The sequence below is a fragment of the Panthera onca genome, chromosome F2, assembly GCF_046562875.1.
Source record: "Panthera onca isolate mPanOnc1 chromosome F2, mPanOnc1 haplotype 2, whole genome shotgun sequence".
Classification (NCBI taxonomy): Eukaryota; Metazoa; Chordata; class Mammalia; order Carnivora; family Felidae; genus Panthera; species Panthera onca.
In genome coordinates this window covers 26,071,093-26,091,870 of record NC_138356.1, presented here as the reverse complement: position 1 = coordinate 26,091,870, position 20,778 = coordinate 26,071,093, and the positions used below count along the sequence as shown (strand labels likewise).

Sequence of the window (20,778 nt, the reverse complement as noted above, 5' to 3'; positions counted from 1 at the left end):
AGGAGGCTGCAAGTAAGGATTATGCCATGGTTTGAGTCATTGTACCTAAAAATGGTGATATTTTCAGAGCTCTGGTAGAACAATTGGAAAGGATATTTTGAGTAAAGATGATTTGGATTTGTACATATTTTAATATAGTTCTCCAGTATATGATCAGTAGACCTTTGGGAATGAGTTATGGTTTAGTTCATTAATCTTGTAATGGATATATTTGTATTAGATTCCTCATAAGCTTGTTGTGAGGATGAACTCAATATCATTATCATTTTTCATTTATTATTTCTCATTGTAAGTATTTGGTTAAAAAACAACATGATGCTTACTTCTGGTAATGAATACGCTTTTGTTTTCAGCTGTTAGAATAAACTTTCTGCATTTGGCCGGCAATGATTTCCTTCTACCCTTATAGAAAAATAGTATGTTAATGATAATAGTGTGTTATTCTTAGTTGAGCCCTATAAGTCAAACTCAGTGTAAACATGTTAATTACATTATTTCATTAACCTAATTCTAAAATTACATATATATCAATTAATGCTGGAGATGGATTTAAAAAGTACTTTGTATGGGACACCTGGGTGGCTTCGTCGGTCAAGCATCTGACTCTTGGTTTTGGCTCAGGTCATGATCTTTTAGTTCATGGGCTCGAGCCCCTTGTTAGGCTATTCACTGCTTGGGATTCTCTCTCTCTTCCTCTCTCTCTGCCCCTCCCCTGCTCGTACTGTCTCTGTCAAAATAAATAAACTTAAAAATAAATTAAAAAAATAAAAAATAAATACTTTTTATCACTAATACATAATTCATGTCTGAGTTTCAGAAAATAATGAATTAAAAAAAAATTCTAGATAGTGTGTATGCCAGTGTCTTTTTTATCTGTTTCTCAATGGATCCTTATTACCCACTCTCTCTCACCCAAGCAATTAAAAATTGTTCTTCTATATGCACTGATTCAAATCCTTTTTGGATAGGAGCAGTGTTCATTAAATGCACTAAAATGAAATAACTGCACAAAGAGTGCTTCACCTTCATGCAAATTTGTAGCTTGTTTAAGGGGCTTGGGGAACAGTAGTGACAAGATCCTTCTTCCATATTTATGCCAGACCTAAGTCATTAACAAATTCCCAGTGGAACGTTTATAACACATATTTAATTATGATAGAATTCTAAAGCCAATCCAGGGGATGAAAAGGTTCTGTTCTTTTTCCAAAGTCCAAACAAAAATTCTTGGTGTTCTAAAACAAGGGAGCATGTACAGAACTTTGAGGCTGTTAATATGAAGCAGGTGGTTCATGGCTTCTTGTCATTTTGTGTATATCATTTATGCTAATCTTATAATAGGTTTTTTTTCTTTTAAACCAAGTATAGGGCCCAGTTTAAGATTTAGAACTTACCAATGATGCACAAAGGAAAGGACTCGGTGTTATTTGGTGTTAGTTCTAGCTAGAAGACAGGATCTAGACAGGAAAGAATTGGATAAAGGACTTTTAATACTTCTTTATCTAAGATTTTTGCTATAATAAGTAGTTAACACATGTCAAAATTTTCTGTATATTTTCATTAAAAAAGTCAATTGTGATTTCTGTCTTTATCAGTATTTTCACAGCACGTAAAACAATGTGTCTAGTTTCTAAAGTAATTTTATGTCTTTTGCCTCATTGTCTGAACCATTCAATCTGGTTGGGAGAAAGTCTGAGCTATGCATTATCTCAAAGTCGTAGTGATGATCCCGTTAGGTCTTCAGGTGTTTTCTTGAATTTCAGTGATATGTTAAAAATGACCTTGATGATTCCTTTGAGCACTGAGATTAGGTGATTCTTTAAGCATCGGTTGTCGACTAGAATCAGAGTTTTAAAACTTAAAAGTATTTAAAAATCAGCCATTTCATAAGCTCCAGAAGGTAACTTCTTGACCATTATTACCGTGTTAAAGGAGGCAGCAGTCTCTACATTAGGTCTCCATATTTAATCAGGTAAATCTTCCCTGGCATGAAAGAACCCGGATTTTGTCTCTGTGTCCCATATGTGAAATTCACATCCAAAGGTTATGTCATGAGGCCTCAGAAAAGGTTCCTCTCAGAATTGTGTTTTGGTTATGCACGAAAATATCTCCAGTTAGCCTGGTGTGTGTGTGTGTGTGTGTGTGTGGCAAAAAAAATATATATATTATGTTTAGATTTAGCCCATTGGACTCAGTTTAGATGATCTCAATTTTGTTGGCAATACCCAAAGCACCCTAGGCAGGAACCAAACATATGCCTTCTTCTCATCATCAGGCTTGATCAGGGTGCTGACCTTGACCACATCAATGTCATAGAGCTTCTTCACAGACTGTTTGATCTGGTGCTTGTTGGCTTTGACAATCACAATTAACCCAAGTGTGTCGTTGTCTTCTATTTTCTTCATGGCTGACTCAGTAGTCAGGGGGAACTTGATGGCCTAGTGGTCAGACCTGCTTCCTCTGGGGGCGCTCTTTCCAGGATACAGTATTTGGGTTGCCTTCGGAGGTGCGGTATCTCAGGCTTCGGGAAGGTAGGTGACACATGGATCTTTTTTTCTGACTCCAGGTGCTTTTTGGCACTGCTTTTTCCCCTTCAAAATTTTGCTTTGGCTTGGGTTTTGGGAGGGCCAGAGGCTTCCTTCTTCACCTTTGGCACCATCTTCATGAAAGCACTCTTTTATGAAAACGAGGATTGGGTTATGATTTTCAAGAGGTGAGAAGTATAAGAAAGGAGAAAAGTGGTGGTTACAATAGAAATAATTGGATTTTTGCATTGTTGTTATCTGTCCGCAGGGCTCTATAAAGTCTCTTCACTGTATATTTCTTTGAAATGTCTTTTTTACTTACATTTCTATAGTGCAACTTATTTTTTCTGATTAGGATCACCCACACCTTTTAACAAACCTATTCACTACCACTTTTACAGAAATCACCTCCTTAGTGTAGAGAGATATTGGAGCACTGATCTGGGCGTAGGGTAGGGATAGGATGAGGAGAGAATGATGCTGGAAAGACAGATACTAGGAAAGAGAGTTGTGAAATTTAAGGTTACTAATGTAAATAACTTCTTAAAGAAGCTCCCATAAATTGGAAAAATAAAGTAAAATAATCATTATTGAAATCCTTTTTTCCCCAGTTATCTTGAGGTTAAACATGAAAAATATATTTGTTTTTTAATGAGAGCAATCTATGACTTAGGAACATAAATGAGAATTTTTGACTTTGAAATATCTTTAAAAATTCGAACTAATTTGTGCTGGGAGCTTTTAGTTTACTCAATGATCTCATATTCTTTAGCTTAAATATCATTTCAAGGAATGTTTCCCCATCTACTCATGGGTCATCTTCTTTCTCTGAAATGTGTGACACAAAAAGTATAATTTGTAAAATAAGTTTGTACGGAATGGAGACAGAGATAAATGACCACAAAAAAGGAAAGAAAAATGCAGGAACCCTTTAGGAATGGGGAGACATTCCTTGAATATGACATTTGAGGGAAAATGGTCCTAGTCATTCATTTTTATATGAATGAAGGGGGTTTGTTTGGTTGTTTTTTGATAGTAAATTTAAAAAAAATTAAAACTACATCCTAGTCTCCTCAAGGGCTAGATGTAGCATTCATCCTTCACGGGCAGGCTTTGAAATATTCCCATTCATAAAGTTCTCATAGATTCCTTTTTCCAAAAAGATGTACTTTTTCACAAATAACATTTAGGAATCCTTGCCAAACTTTGGAAGTGGTACAGCTGTTGGCGGGGGTGGGGGAGGGGTGGGGAGAAAGCAATGTATCAAAGCCGCTGATCAAGAGTAAATCTCCCTTCTGCAGATTGGACACATTGAAGTGTAAGAATAAATGGGCAGGGCCATAAATACGTAAGAAACCGGGGTCCACAGAATGTGTACTTCTAGTTGTGCTGTTTCTCCATTAACAGCCACACCATATGTCTCAGATTTGGCTGATTTTATTTTCAGAAGATAAAAGGCGCCAAATCATCCACCACACTGGCACCTTTAATGAGCTGGGGTTATTTTGCCTCTTAGCTTACATGTGAAAATCAATAGGAAAGCACACCCTTTTGCTTTCAGTCAAGTCTGGACACACTGGGAATAGGGATGCAAAGTTTATTTGTGGTCCTATCATATACAATAAAGATCCTGTAATGGTTATTTTTCTGTCACCTTTGCTTGACCTGAAAAATTTTAATAGGATCTAAAATATCTCATGCTTGACCTATTACTGTCAAATAGCAATCAAGATGCTATGTTTAAAACTGACTTTAAAGCGGAATAACATCACATTTGCTAAGCAATATTGAATGAAATGCAGACTTCTCAGTAATTTCTAGTAAAATCATTGTTAGGCTGTGTAAATACAAGCTTAAAGAATAGAGAATAAGCATAACACTGAGGAGAAAGCTTGACTCTTTTTACTTTTCATGCAAAGTAATTCAAATCTTTGAAAACTAGTTACCTTCAGACATGTGTTCTTAAATAAATAAATAAATAAATACACGTGTATCTATAATATTAACTTCAAATTATATGTTCAAAATAAAATAAAATAAAATAAAATAAAATAAAATAAAATAGGGGCACTTGGGTGGCTTAGTAGGTTAAGTGTTTGATTTTGGCTCAAGTCATGATCTCTCAGTTCATGAGTTTGAGCCCGGCGTTGGGCTGTGTTCTGACAGCTCAGAGGCTGGAGCCTCTTTTGATTCTGTCTGCCCTTCTCTCTCTGCCCCTCTTACCACTTGCACTCTCTCTTTCTCTCTCTCTCTCAAAAATAAATAAACATTAAAAATAAAATAAAATAAAATGAATAAAATAAAATAAAATATTGTGTTCACTAATTATCACGTTCAGAGTAAATTCTGAACTATTTTCTGGTACCAAGTAGTTATTTGTAACATTTATAAAATGCCTATCTGAGGAAGATATTTAATAGCAATAAATGACCTAACCAATAGCAAATATCAATATATTTAAAAATAAATTTGGAGAAATTATATCATGCCATATTTGGTAGGAAGACAGAACATATAGATTTTAAATGCTTAAATCTATTATATTTTATCATTCAAACATTGTCTATGTGACCTATAGAGCACAGACCCTTGATTTTCAGATGCTCTTCGGCTTTTTTCCTTTAATTTGACTGAGGTTATGTAATGCTTGATATTTTGATCGCTCATCTTGTGGAAGACTATGGTTAGCTACAGGTTAATAGAAATAGTGTACCACGAGTGCATACAGTAAGTTTTGAATCTGCTTATAACGACATGTAAAAGTGCACCCTGCTAGGAACTCTACTATTCACGCTGAGGTTTAAACACTGGAATTGGGTTCCCAGTGGATTTTCACCTTCACAAGTACTTAATGCAGCTTTAGGTGTCTCAGGGGCAAACTGAACTGGCCACTGAATATCCTTTTTAAGGGGAGTTAACAATGGCTTAGTTCTACCTCTCTTGAAATACAGGATTCATGTTTTTCTCTCTTAAAATTTAGTGTTCCTAGAGGCAGTAGGGAACATTAGAGAATGAGACTGTATTTATCCATCCCAAGCTAGGTACAATGCAGGTGAGGGCAATCCAATGTTCCCTGCGGTGCTTTGTCAAAGCTTTTTAACCCTACGCTGAAAGGAGAACCACTTCAGAGTGAGGTTACAATTGAAACTCCAAACCTATTAAAAACCTGGGCCTTTACATTGGTGCAGGCTTTTGATTATAAAAAATTCTGTGTACTTTTGAGGATGTACACTTCTGTGCTAGAGGTGATATTGTGAACCCTGGACTTATTACGGGTGCAGCCAATTCTAGGATTAGAACCCAGACCTTAGATCCTTTCTTTTTGAAAGAGATTCTGATTTTATTTTGGGCTAGAAGAGTTATGAGGCAGACCAACTCAAGTGAAAGTCATAAAGTACACAGATAAGTGGTGCTAGGGACCTAGCTGTCAGAGAAAATAGAAAAGTCACACATCGCATCCAAAATATCCCATGCTAAAAAAATCATAGATGCATATACACATACACATAAATAGATCATACCAAAGAAGTCATGACAGTATTGTGTTTTGATAGTTTGGAAAAAAAAAAAAAAGCGCTTAGAATATACTAGTCAGGATAAGTTAGGCAATGCTGTGGTAACAAATAACTCCAAGGTCTCAGTGAATTTGAACAAATATTAAATATTTCTCTTTCACAGGAGTCATGGAGACCCTATAGGCATCTGTCTTCCATTCGTAGTGATCCAAATTCCCCAACATCTCAGTAGAGGCTTTTGCCTTCATTTTTTTTTTTTTTCATGGCAAGGGAAGAGACAGCCTGAAATCTCACTGGAGTAAATAAATTCATTCATCTGGAAATGGCACATTACCTCCACTTATGTTTCATTGGCCAAAGATTATGGGGGGGGGGGCAGGGAAGTTAAAAGACCATTAAACCAAAGGACGAGAACTAGAAATACCAGTGAGTAACCCAAATATCCATCAAATAAGAGGTGATAGAATTATAGGTAGGAAATCCATTAGCTTTTTAACTATCTCAAACAGGTATTGCTGAATTAACAAATATAACTGATTTTGAAAAAAAGGGGATTTTAATATTATTCCTAATGATGTCTCTGTAAAAATCAATAACATAATTTTTATAAAAACCACACAAATATGCATATTTATAAAGTACTGTGTTTCATTAAATATTCAAATGGCATTTCAATATTTAAACAAAATCCATAGACTAATTTCATTATTGTCACAGGCAGAATATTATATTACTTGAAAAGTGCTCAATAAGATTGATTTGTGTTCTCTGTAAAATGTAGTCTCCACTGACCACTTGCCAGGTTGGGTTACAAGAGCCTTTCAAAACCACAAACTGTGCTGCGGTCTTTACAATGCAGTGCCTGGAATGCTTACACTAAGCTTTGAAACACTACAAAATATCAATGGCCAGTTCACAGCCAATACCCATCCAGGCGGAGGCACTTTGCTGCAGATCGTTTGAAGTAGCTATTACTGTAAATCAAAGGTTTAGTGTGTTCTTATTTTTTTCGCCTTTGCCCTTCTAGAATATTCATAAACAAATTGTCTAGCTCTGCACCCAGAAAAATACGGCCACCTAATCAACCTTTAGCTATCATAATTTAATCCCTCCCCCGACTTTTAAATAAACCCCATCAATACTATTCATTATTAATGAAAGGTAGGATGATTCCAGGATGAAGTTTTAGTTCAGGCGGCAAATCGATACTTCTGACCATGTCTGTTTCATTATTGACAACGTCTACCCACATTTACTCTTATAATTAAGTTTTAGTTCAACTCCTAACTTTTCTCAAGTGTTTGAAATGGCTATATGGTGTTCTTAATTTCAGCTGCTGTTTCATCTTTCTCAGTAGGTGCCTATTTTATTGTTAAAGGTCATACTCATTTGTCTGCTCCAACAAAGGCAGCCCTTAAAGTTGGCTGTGGTTTTGACAGACAGTGGTCCCTATAAGTGATGGCCTTAAGGACAGAGCTGGCACTGGGAGTCAGTCACCACAGCAAGGGGAATAACAGATAACAAATCATGCCACTATTTTTCCTCCTGGCGTGATTGACGACAGCACAGCGGGTGTAACTTTTCAATGTCCTCAGATTAAAAACCCCTCAAACAAATGAGTTCTGAAAATACTGCCCAGGGACATTAAAGGGAGCTGTTGGCCTCAAAATACTTTTAAAAAATAGGTTTTTTTTTTTTTTAATGTACAATTTATGGCCACTCAATGCAATTATCTAATTTTCAGTGATACTTTCCATTTTATACACACAAAGCTCAGCTATAGATTTGAGGGGCTGTTGCCATCTAGGATGTGAAGCTTTTCAGAGAGAGTACGCAGTGCTCTGCAAGCAGAGCAAACAGCGTTCTCAAGGGGAATTTGGTATTTGTGAAAGCATCATGGGCATCTCAGGGTACCACAGGTTATTTTTAAAAGTACTGTTTACGTGATCTATTAATTATATTCTAGCTGAATGGTAGAAATAAAGATAATCAAATGACCAAGCTCTGGCTACATGTTAAATCACCTCTGTATTTTCCTGGCCCATTGTCAGCCCATCCAACAGCAGTGCAAAATAAAATACACACATTTCCACATGAAAATATCAATTCCACTTTCCCTGACATATTATATTGTCGAATATTTTTTTATTCACTGAAAAATATAGAATGTACAAATTCTATATTTCTAGTTTAAAAAATACAGCCAGGTATATTTGTTCTATACCTGTAATTCTAATTACTGTATATGTGTAGGTAAATAGAACATAAAATAGTCATAGTTTTATGTGTGTATAAAAATGTAGTGTGTGTATATCATTAATGTGTATAAACCACGAGGAAAGGATACCATTTGTCTGGAAGTTTTAGCCATTTTAATAGTTTATGCCTGAGCAGCTTGCTGTAAACAGTGATTATGGGCCTCTCTCCCAGGAAGATTGATTCAGCAGTTTTGAAATGAGGCTTGAAATCTGTATTAATGTGGGTCTTAGGTGATCTAGATATAACTTGATCTAGCTGTAATTGGGGAACCAGGGTAGGCATGTTGACGTTGGATTAGTACTCTTAGGTCACAGTGTTTTGCACAGAAGTGCTGGCTTTGGAGTCAGATGGACGAAGGTTTGAATCTTGGTCCTGTCTTACTAGTTATGTGATCTTTGGCACGTTACTTAACTTCTCTGAACCTCAGTTTTATGGATAGTTCCGTGGCAATAACAAATCGTATCTTGAAGGAGTATCGGGAGATGAATGAAGCTGCTGAATAAACGCAAGTTGCAAGTGGTCTTTCCTTGCTAATAATACAACTGAAATGCTTACACAATCAGGAGCTTGAATTAAAACACTTTCTTGGAAGATAAAGGGACTCTCCCACCTCTCCCCGCCCCACAGCCCCAGGGCTGTTCTAAGGCACCTTAAGAGCTGCCTGTATATAAAAGGGAAGTTATCTGGTCTCAGTTCCAAACTCTAAACCTAAGACCTAAATAAATCTAGTTGTTCAGATATTAGTCACTCTGTCAATCTTGCATTTTCCGTGGGCTTCAGAGTGAACCTGGGTCTTTGGTAATCACTCATTCAACACACTTATTGAATCCCAACCATACACCAAGGCTCAGAATTTCCTCCTCAGAGGATGATGGGAGCCACACTTTCCACGGACCAGGAACCATTCTAGGTGAGAAGGGGACTTGCTTTCCTTGTCTCACATCTCCAACTTTTTAATAGTGTGCGGCAGGATGCTTTGATTTCTGGTAGTGCCTCTATTTCCTGATCTTTGGCAATAATAACAAGCTTACCCATTGGAATAAGAATTCAATGAATCAATATATATGAAATGGCACCCAGGAAGTGACTTGCCCAAGGTCACACAGGCTGAGCCATGTTTGTTGGATTTGAACTCAGGTGCTGGAGTCCAGACATGGCAGCTCTGCTTTTGCTTGGGTTGCTTACAACTCCTTGCTCTTACCTGACAGTGTAAATCCAACCAGAAGGGAGAGTAGGTAGTAAGATATCTGAAGTTATGTAACTAGACTTACATAAACAAAGGGAGATAAAGAAATGTATTTAAAAAAAATGAAAAACTGTACACTATTTAAAATTTTTACTTATTTACATTCTGTATAAAAATATATACAAAGAATCACATGCTCTCTTCTGTTTTCTAGTCTCCCTCTTTTTCCAACACAATGGGAGCACTGTTACAGATTCCTAGGTCCCCTCAAGAGGTGTCCACAACTTTGCAGCGTATATGTGTGTAGATATGATCCTATGAAGTTGGATGTACCATACTATACTCACTCTTCTGTCCTCCTTCTTGCATTTGATTCTATATTTATTGTTATAAAATTGTTAACAGATTTTTTTTAAATGTAGAAGTATATAGAATAAAAAAAGGTCTTCTAACAACATCTGAAATTGTCTTTATAGGAAAAAAGGGTTGACGCGATACCCTTGTTCTGTACCTTGCTTATATTTAATATTATGAACAGTTCCCAAAGTAGTATATAGGAAGCTAACTTACTTTTTTAATGACTGCTTAGAATTACAATGTTACGCTGAAATGTATGTATTCCCACATCTTTTGGTAGGCATTTGTTTCTAAGTTCTTAAAGCCATTTTCATAGCATTTCATTAAGTATGTTTGTAGATATACCTTTAAACTCTAATGATTGCATTTTTGTAGGAGAAATCTCTGAAAATTGGATTGCTGTCATGGAGTATATGGATTTATTATTTTGATTCTCCTGTCAGATTTCTTTCCAAAATCGGTACCAAGTTATGATACCACAAGTATTGTAGGAGAATGTCTATTCTCTATACCCTTGGAAATATTTAACCATATACATTTTATGTGCATAGATTTCATTTTCTTAGATATACTTTTTCCCCATTTTTAGTAGCTCTGAAATTTGAATATGTTTTATAATCGACATGTAATCATGAAATCAGTAGCACTTTCACTTTCTCCATGATACATAAAATCATGATTATGTTTTACAATTGATGACTTAGTTTCAGTGAAATATGCCATTTTCCAATTTTACAGGTGGTGAAAATCAGATTTTAATGCTGTTTATGTTTTGCTGTATTAATTTCTACTGAAGCTGTGCATCTTTTCAGTTTTATATGTAATTTTTCTTTTATAAATTGTTCATAACTCAATCCAGTTTGTAATAGTAAATATAAGGAAATTATGCCAAGGATTTTGGCTCTTGAAGAGCATTTTTTGGTGGACAGTCTTTACAAAACTAGGTACATCAAAAACTTTCCATGACCCAGTCAGTGTCTTGCTAGGGCAAGACTGTTTTCAATATGGTATTGTGTGGGGTCTGTTCCCACACAAAACGTTATATACATCTTCACAATGACTATCTTGTTGGGAAAAAAGATTTAAATTTTTTTTTTCTTTTTTACTGGACAAAGAGCACATTCTTCAGGGGAAAGTGGGCACTCCTCTTTTACATGAGAGACAACCTTTGTGTCCTAGAATTAGCACTTTCCTCTCTAAGTTAGCGTAGAACTGAGGCAACCATGCTTCCTTGCTTTTTTCCAATACCGACAAAATCCATCGCTACTGGTGGAGAGAACCCTTTGTTCCTGGATCTGATATCCCAATAATTATCTAGCTCTCTAATTGTGGTAGTATGTATTTTATTAAGATTTCTCTTGCTTGGTTCAAATCCACATTCCTTCCCCTTTTTATATCTCATACATTTTTAGCTTAGTAGAACTTAATGGGCATGATGCACACTAAGGGGGGTACTTTGGCAATGCAAGAGCAGGGGATTTTTTTTTTTATTGTATTGACTGGGTGGAAAGAAGGGTGGGTAGCTACTGGCATCTAGTGGGTAGAAGACTGGGATGCTGTGAATTATCCTACACCACATAGGACAGCCCCCACAACAAAGAATTATTCGTCTAAAGTGTCAGGAGTGCCACAGTTGAGGAACTCTGCTTTAGAGTCTCATTTTAAAATGGTCTTAACCTGCAAATCACAGTGTTTGGAATTTCAGTATCATCTCTGGGGATTCTCAATTCCCAAACCACCCTCTCCCACCCACACCCCCACGCACACACACCAAACACCTGAGTGATGTAACATACCTTTTATTAATAATAGTTTCCCACAGGAATGGTGTAGGAAGGCGGGGACAATGATGCCATGCCTATAATTTGAAAAGAGCTCCCAGGTGATTTTGATACTGCTTCCTCCTCCCAACAGTAGAGTTAGCACTGTAATTTACAAGGTCTGAAGACAGTGATTGTCAAAGTCCTCTGATTTACATCCCTTTCCACCTCTTCCCTTCCTTAAGGCTTACCACTTGTTTGTCTATGGTTGCTTTTGAAAGAGATAAAATGTCTTAAGTCAGGATTTTCTATTCATAAAAGAGAGCGTCTTTTGCTTGGTAGTGAATTTGGCCAAAATAGGATGTAAATTTTCTGAGAAATTAAAAAAATGTGCACACACACACACACACACACACACACTTAATTCTATGATATTACTTCAAAACTTGGATAAATAATCCTTCCTTTATAAAAGTGGATGACTCTCAGAGAGTTGATTTTACTTGGTATTAAGTACTTTTACTTAAGCATTTACTTTGAGATCCCTAATCTACGATTACATGGGATAAACCACACTTTTGACTTCTAAAATTTGGGGCTTTGTTCATATATCATTAATATATCCATTCCTATTGTTCTTCTAGAGAGAGAGTATCCATTTCTGTGATTACGTCCTGCATGCACTCAAACCCCTACATCAAAGCAGTCATGCTGTAGCCAGCCCTGCGGGGACTTGGAATCTGACGATAGCAGAGTCCACACGGACGGAGCTCGGAGGGTAGCGCTGACTGATCCCCATGGAACACAGCCACTGTCCTCGCCTCTCTGCCAGTGTTGTCTGTCTCATCTGCCAGCATTTGCCCTTCAGGTCTCAAATATGGCAAAACAAACAAACAAAAAGTCAGATTGCGGCGCTGGGGAGGAAGGACAGGATGAGAGGGGGAGATATCTCCACTGGTTACTCCTAATCTCTACCTTCTTTGGAAACCTTTCTGCACTCATAGGCATGCAGCACTGCATGGTTTTTCCAGCAGCTATTTTTGGTGGTCATCCTTACCTATTTAAGTATAGTGGTGCCAACAGTTTCGAACCAGTTATCAGAAATAACCAGTTTAGAACACCCTGGAGTCATTTGAAAATGTCCTGCCTCTTGAGCAAGGGTCACATAATATGTAAATATCAATTGCCTTGCTAATCATTGTATTCATGTATCTGTTCTGGTATCTGATCACTGGAACAGCAATAAAAAAGATGACATTATGCACAAATACGATAAGAAAAACCAAAGACCGCTGTTAGTGTATTGCAACGAAGGCTGAAATATTTTGCAAAATTGTCTCCTAAGAAGTATCTCAATGTGGCTTTTCAAACATGACATGTTCATCAGAACGGTAGCTTGAGTTCATCACAAAACAATTAACATGCTTTCCATTGAACAAGAAGGGAAAAAGTGGATCCTAAAATGTAACCTCAACTTTGCGGCTTTCTCCTCCTTTTCATAATCAATTACAATTTGCTATAGGTTTTCTTGTATTTTACTTTAAATATACATAAATTAAATAATTTTTTATATTCATATCGTTAGCCAGAACTGAGATATAAATATAAGGACTCTTCTGATGTAAGGCATTTGTTTTTATTTATTCTCAAGCATGCCATCTGTCAGAGAGGAAAGAAAACACAAGAACATATGGATGAATTCTTTTTGTTTACCTAGATATTTTGGAATCAATATGTTCCAAAATATGTTGCCAGACTACATGATGTTCTTGATTGCCAGTGCTTACATTTAGGCCTCTGAATTAACTCGCAGAGGGTACAATTTTAACCATGCAAGATGTGTATCTATGTATCAATACTAAAAGACATGTACAATAAAGTAAATTTCCACTTTCTAAAATCAAGACAGCATTAGAATAACTAGAAATGTTGGATTGCTTGCTTACAATAGTTTCAATAACAGACATTTTGGTAAAGAGGTATATGAAGCTCCCATAAAATCTTCATATGCTTTTTGAATTACTAAAGAAAGATCAAATTGTATAATTTAGCATAACATGGTGCTTTGTATTATAAGCTGGTAATCCAAGTACAGTGTAAAAGCTGACACTCAGTTGCATATTAGGCTGAACCACGTGAAACTGCCATTTTTCTAGGTAAAAAAATAGGGTGGACAAAACTGTAAGTAAACTAGAAATATGAGGGTAGCCAAAATGCAAGTTATGAATTTTCCTTTCTTTTTTTTTGCCCAGTTGTTGCATATTTATACAAAACTATATTATGATTATTATGATTTAATTTGGGTGAGCAAGCATAGGACCTATGTGGCTGAATTTCAGCACACAGTGGTTAACACTTGCTTATTCTTCTTTTTAGAATTAAAACATTGAAAAAGAGTCCATCTTGAATATATGTGTGAACAGTAGGCATTGGTGAGTCAGTTCAGTTCAGCAAATATTTACTAAGCATCTACTGGTTTTTAAACAATGCTGCAGCTTTTGTGGTCACACAAATGAATAAGAACACTAGTAACTTTAGGGTGCTTACTTTCAAGGGAGAGAGAAGCACATGAACATGTTCCAAGTCTTCATTATTTAGGGCACAGACTTTGGCCCAGTGTCGCAATTTGTCTGGTTTGGGTACCTACGAGCTGAGCAACTTGGGCAATTTCCTAAACAATCTGTGCTTCATTTTTATCGTCCATGATAAAATGGGGGGGGGGGTCGTGATAGCACACATCTGTTAGTATTGTTATAAGGATTCAGTAAGCTGATGAAAGCAAAGCACTTAGTACCAGGAACAATGTAATCGCTCTAAGTGTTAGCTGTTACTATTATTAATAATAAAATCGTGTAGTAATAGAGGATATTTGCTTTTCCCATATCTAAAATCTTTTTGTTAGGAAATGACTTATTCTGGGGCCTTGTCAATATAACTGGAAAGTCACAGGCATTGTAGACAATCTATTCTGGGTTCAAATCTTCACTAGTCATGTGATTCTCTATTTTCTTATTTGTAGAAATAGGGATAATACTACCACGTTTTCATGGGTATCATGAAAATTTAATGAGATAATGTTTATAAAGGCTGTCAATAAGTACTAGCTATTAATATTTATTAGATTAAAAAATCCATTCACACCTATGTATTATCCCCAAAGAAAATAAGAAACACTATGAAAAATGAGTTGTTATGAATTAAAATAACTATATTATACTTTTTAAAATATATAATTTAGAGATTACGTCATTCTCAACATTAAATCTCACTTTACATTTGGTTCCTACCAGGTTCACTCTTTTCAATCCTTATAGAAATAGTTTTTCTTTTTTGTATAGTACTATATAAAAATTCTTACAAACATAAGATACTCTCTTGTTTTTGCACTTTAGAATGGAATCTGTCCACACATATTCGTAATGTGATAGAGTTTATGCTAATTTTGCCATAAGATTCATGGGTATATTGGAGGCTTGTTAATAATTAAAAAATTTTACTTCTTCAAGTTACAAATAAGTATTACAGTAAATACTTTCCAATCTTTATCTGACATGACATCTTACCAATACAGGCATCACAAAATAAATAATTTATGAAAAATATTTATTTAAAGAGCTGTAATTTACCTTGCATTTACCATATGCCATTCATCCAAGTAGCAATATAAAATATTCATTAGAGAAACTCATTAAAACAAACTTCTATACAATGAGGTGACGGGCCAACAAAAAACATCAATCATAGCAAGGCTTTAAGTTTTTATTAGTGCATATGGGCACACTAATATTTCAAAGTAGAAAATTATGAATATTTTGTCCTGGTTCTGGAATGACCACGCTGCTGCAGAGACAAATTTGATAAGAGTGTAACAAGGACAGGAACCGGTTTTTCTTCATTTGTTTTCATTTTAGTCAAGAAATCAGTGACAGTTCACTGAGATTTATTTTATTAATGATGAATCAACCTGATGCTGTAATTAATGGGAAATCTATAGCTAATCTTAGAGGAAAAATAACTAGGCACATAATGATGTTTAAGCCTGGCAGAGCTGAGCTCCGCGCCTCTGTCTCTTGAGGACAGGAGTGGAAGGCAGGGCAGTCCTTGTGAATATCAGCAACTCCCCGCTGCACTTCCAGCCACACGGGAGAACACTGAGTCCACTCTGGTCTAAGGAGCAGTGTTTACAAAACACCACAAACGTTGGACTGCAACCGATTGTACTCACACCAAGTAGCTGCAGAATGATCGCATCTACACACGCACGCGCGCATGCGCGCACCCCCACAAACTTTACAATTCTAGTGAAACTTCTGCGTGTAACAGTGTTAGAGCACATGAAAAATAAGCCCAAACCAGTACATTTACAGGATTCACATAAGCAGCATTGTATTTCTCTAGATTTCCCTATATAAACTAATTCACAATTCATTAGGAAGTTCTGTTAAGTCTCTGCTTCACATTCGCTGCCCTTCTATTACACTGTTGATCTGTGATTAAATGCTCTAATAAAATTAACTGGCTTTGCTACAAACAGAACATCTGGAGCTATGTTTAATTTCATGTCAAACATACACAGGAAACACCTGTCTAGGTGAAGTAATTTAAAAAAAAAAATGACATTAATCCATCTGTTTTGGAAAATGGTGTCATGGTTGTCACATTAAAAGGTAATATCAACAAACACAGAAACCCTAAATTGCTTGGGAGCATACGTTTTCTAAAATTAACAAAAAAATGGCTTATCCAAATGTTATTGTGTCAGTCTTATTTTGTGCCGAATAGTTAGAGGCCTTCTTTAACTCAGCAACTTCCAATACCTGCCCTGTAAAACTTCCAGATGTTAAGGCAGTCTCTACTTAAAAGATTAAAACCACTGGTGTGATTCTTTATCTAAATATCTGTACCGAGATCAAACTAACAAAGTTCGCTGAATTCCTTGTACTGATAGGGAGACTCTACATACATTTTAAAGTATACAAAAGTATGAATAAGTTATTTTTATGTGATGTCAATGAACAAGTACACGTAGCAGTGGCTTCTCATGGAAAGATAGGAGTACATCATGTAAGCCTGATAGAGAAATTGGCAATATGTTATTTATGATCTTTTTTCCCCTTGCATTCAGTTTCTTTTGATATTCTCAGCTTATTGGGTTCCAAAGGGCTTTCTCTGTATCTTCCTTCTAATTTCTCTTTCTTTGTAGAACACGAGGGGGCTGTCAAGATGGTAAGTTGTGCTTTCTTTCTACATGCTTTTCAATAATGGTTTAGTGATTTACTTATTTTGTGAGTCATACCATATTCTCATTTATGAAATGAGGCAGCTGAAGAGTAAAAAGGCGAGGTAACTTGACCAGGATCACCAGACCTAAAATGTCTTTAATACAGATGTTCTTTGCAAACTTTTACATTGAAGTGCATCCTGAGGCAAAGCGGAAATTCTTCCTAGGGGGAGGGGGAGGGGTTGGTGAGAAAGTGAGAGGTTTAAAGGCGTAATCCATGAAGCCTGTCATTATCTTGTGTATTTTTAAAAAGTAATATGAATTTCTAATTCTGCTCCCCGCGTTGTTATACACATAAAAGGGTGCTACTTTGTTTAATGTTGTTTTTCTAAAATACTTTTTAAATAAATTTAATGTTCCAAGAAGATATGCCTTACACCTCCCACCTCTCCTGCACCAGGAACTTCATCTATCCTCAACGCCCAGTTATGTGTCCTCAGGGTATAGTCACTGGAGGAAATCAAGGGAAACCATTTTTTTTAAAGGCCATCCTGCCAGCCTGGAAAGTGTTCTGGAAAATTACAATAGGGTTTTATTTTAAAAATATGGTTAGTAGAATGAAATGATACAGATTTGTTAACTACAAGAATAGATTTGGCACAGGTAACAATCTTAGAATAATTTTAAACTTAATTTGAAATGTTAGTGTTTAACTCTTGGTCAATGAATTATTGGTGCTATGGATGTTCCTAGTTGTAAGTGACAGATTTTTATGCTGTTTACTTTTGGAATGGCTGAGAGACATAGCACAGAGGTGAAGGCTTTGGCTGACTCTTGGCTGAATTCGAACAGAAGTAGTTAGAAATGTTAAAAAAAAAAAAGGAGGCTGAGCATATCTTTTATTTGTAAATTATGTATATTAAAGCAGACTGGAGATCTACAGGTAGGGAGAGAGTGGCCAAGTGGAGGCAGTAAGAGTAGAGGCATTGTAGAGAATGACAGTCAAATTAATAAACTATTTCTGGTTGTGTAGTGACAAGAATTCTTAGGACAAATTGACAGTAAATTCCTGTAGTGGTGAGTACCATGTCATGGTACCTAGAGCCCTGCATTCCATTGCCGTATGTCAAAACTTGTCCCTGGGGATGGGAGGAGGGTGGGCAGGTAAGTCTTAGAACTGCCACCACATGTGTCCACTAGAGCAGCTCTGTCTCTGTCTCTCTTTCCTCTCTCCTTTCCCCCTCTCTCTCTCTCTCTCTCTCTATATATATATATATATATATATATATATATACACACACTGAGTTTCTTTATGAGCTGTTTTTTTGTAAGTGGTATTCGGCTACTAAAAATTTTTGTTTTGGGGTGCCTGGGTGGCTCAGTTGATTAAGCCTCTGACTTAGGCTCAGGTCATGATCTCTTGGTCCATGGCTTCGAGCCCCACATCAGGCTCTGTGCTGACAGCTCGGAGCCTGAAGCCTGCTTCAGATTCTGTGTCTCCCTCTCTTTCTCTTCCCCTCCTCCACTCGTATTCTATCTCTCACTCAAAAATGAACATTAAAAAAATTATAAAAATAAAAAAAATTTTGTTTTAACTATTGGTTTGCCCAAACATACATACATTTTTTATTTATTTGTTTATTTAAATTTTCAGATTTATTTATTTATTATTATTTTTTTAATGTTTATTTATTTTTGAGACAGAGACAGAGCATGAACGGGGGAGGGTCAGAGAGAGAGGGAGACACAGAATCCGAAGCAGGCTCCAGGCTCTGAACTGTCAGCACAGAGCCCGACGCGGGGCTCGAACTCACGGACCGCGAGATCATGACCTGAGCCGAAGTCGGACGCTTAACCGACTGAGCCACCCAAGCACCCCTATTTATTTATTTTTGAGAGAGATAGAGACAGCTTGAATGGTGGAGGGGCAGAAAGAGAGGGAGAGAGAATCCCAAGGAAGCTCCACCTGTCAGCACATAGCCTGACTCGGGCTTGAAGTCACGAAATATTGAAATCATGACCTGAGCCGAAATCAAGAGTCAAATGCTTAAGTGACTGAGTCACCCAGGTGCCCCATTAATTTATTTTTAAAGTTTATTTATTTAATTTGAGAGAGACAGTGACAGTGTGAGTGGGGGAAGGACAGAAAGAAAGGGAGACAGAGAATCTCAAAGCCAGGAAACCTCGAGACCATGACCTGAGCAGAAACCAAGAGTCCAATGATTAACTGACTGAGCCACTCAGACACCCCTACCCCAAGCATTTATTTACTTCTTAAAAAAAATTTGTTACTGTTTATTTTTGAGAGAGAGAGAGAGAGAGAGAGAGAGAACACAAGTAGGGGAGGGGCACAGAGAGAGGTAGACACAGAATCCAAAGCAGGCTCCAGGCTCTGAGCTGTCAGCACAGAGCCTGACATAGGGCTTGAACTGACAAACCAGGAGATCATGACCTCAGCCAAACTCGGAGGCTTAATTGACTGAGCCACCTGGGTGGCCCTATTTTAATTCATTATGTAAGATGCTTTCAATTTTCAGTCACAGCAACTCTGACTCCATAAAAGGTAGTGTTTTTACTGATTACTTAGTGTTTTAGTGGTGAAACACTTTACTGAGGTTGAAATTAATGTCTACAAAAATTATCCAAAGGTAATATTTGTATCCATTAAGATATAATGATCAGTATTAATTTCTTACACCAGAGCTTGGCACACTTTTACTGTAAAAGGCCAGTTTATGGATATTTTCACCTTTGTGGTATTTATCACAACTACTCAACTCTGCCATTGTAGTGAGAAAGAAGATTAAGATATTAAACAAAAGAGGACATGGCTGTGTCTCCATGAAACTTTATTTACAAAAGAGGCAATGGTCTGGATTTGGCCAGCAGACTGTGGCTTTCCACTCCTTGACTTAACCTATGGAAATCTATGAAAATCTTAGACCATAAAATCAATAATCGTCATATAAATTAAAACACGTGGATCTTAAAATGTAGAAACATTGCAATGTTGTCTCAATTATATGCATGTGATATTATTCTTATACCATGAAAATATTATTTCAAAATTTTACACCTAAAAAAGTTGGGCATCCTTGGAAGGTGCTCCAAACCTAAGTGGTAGAACGAAAGTAAACGCGGCCTTTGTAGGATGAATTGTTGGAGCAATGCAAAGAAAATATAAATCAGTATAAAATATCATAAGTAACTGTAATACATTTCACAGAATTGATACAGAGTGTAAATTTGTGCAAAACAAATTTGCTAAATTCTCATGAATTCTAGGATAATTTGCTCATTATAAAAGAAAAACTGATTAATCACTGTAAATATTTAATTTTCTAAAGGAGACTGTTAGATTATTTTGAAGTCTAAGAAAAGGTAACCTAGCTGGGTCATTATAGGAGCAAACAAAAACAAAAACAAAAACAAAACGATAGAGAAACAAACCCAAAAACCAACACCTTCATAGAGCAAATGGTTATGGAAGCGTCAAACATTGTGGCAAATCCTAAACCTCTAGATCTTGTTTCTGTCAGCTGCTGATGGTGGTCTTGGCAACAGTGTGATGTCTCTTCTATCTCTAATTTTCTATGATTCAGTTATGTTATGATTTCCAGGAGGGGGGAAATCAAAACAAAGCTTTCCAGAACAATACAAGCAAATTTACTTAGAAACTACAATAATGGAAAATTGATGTCTGAATTTATTTCAGGAAACTTGTTTAATGTCTTGATATGGAACATTATATTCTTTCAATTATCTATCTCTCTTCCATCTGTTACTGCAATACCAAAAGACTGGCAGTCACTTCCTGCGTACTATTCTCTGTCTCTGTCAGTTTTTGCTATACGTCCTCTGTCTGAAACACCTTTCTTCTGGTGTTTCTGTCTGGCTGTACATACACAGCCTGATTGTCCTCTAAGACTGCTTAAACCATGTCTTCTTGTTGAAACCT

General features: G+C 36.4%; 1 pseudogene; it reads right to left on the bottom strand.

The window, feature by feature from the left end:
- Positions 1-2,193: 2,193 nt before the first annotated feature.
- LOC132664798 (large ribosomal subunit protein uL23 pseudogene) lies at positions 2,194-2,656 on the bottom strand (annotated as a pseudogene).
- Between the last annotated feature and the right edge of the window lie 18,122 nt (positions 2,657-20,778).